The sequence below is a fragment of the Physeter macrocephalus genome, chromosome 4, assembly GCF_002837175.3.
Source record: "Physeter macrocephalus isolate SW-GA chromosome 4, ASM283717v5, whole genome shotgun sequence".
In the NCBI taxonomy this organism is placed as follows: domain Eukaryota; kingdom Metazoa; phylum Chordata; class Mammalia; order Artiodactyla; family Physeteridae; genus Physeter; species Physeter macrocephalus.
In genome coordinates this window covers 53065647-53066343 of record NC_041217.1, presented here as the reverse complement: position 1 = coordinate 53066343, position 697 = coordinate 53065647, and positions in this window count along the sequence as shown.

The window sequence follows — 697 nt, the reverse complement described above, 5'->3', positions numbered from 1 at the left end:
GCCTCAGGAGCAGCAGATTAAATCTCCACAATGAACTTGATGTACCCTGCATCTGTGGAATACCTGAATAGACAATGAATCATCCTAAATTGAGGAGGTAGACTTTGGGAGCAACGATATATATATATTTTTCCCTTTTTCTCTTTTTGTGAGTGTGTATGTGTATGCTTCTGTGTGTGATTTTGTCTGTATAGCTTTGCTTTTACCATTTGTCCTACGGTTCTAGCCGTCTTTTTTAAAAATTATTTTAATAATTTTTTTCTTTTAATAACTTTATTTTATCTTCTTCCTTCTTTCTTTATTCTTTTTTCTCCCTTTTATTCTGAGCCGTGGGGATGACAGGCTTTTGATACTCCAGCCAGGCGTCAGGGCTGTGCCTCTGAGGTGGGAGAGCCAATTCAGGACACTGGTCCACAAGAGAGCTCCCAGCTCCACATAATATCAAACGGCGAAAATCTCCCAGAGATCTCCATCTCAACGCCAAGACCCAGCTCCACTCAACGACCAGCAACCTACAGTGCTGGACAACCTGTGTCAAACAACTAGCAAGACAGTAACACAACACCCTCCATTAGCAGACAGGCTGCCTAAAATCATAGTAAGGCCACAGACACCCCAAAACACACCACCAGACGTGGACCTGCCCACCAGAAAGACAAGATCCAGCCTCATCCACCAGAACACAGGCACTAGTCCC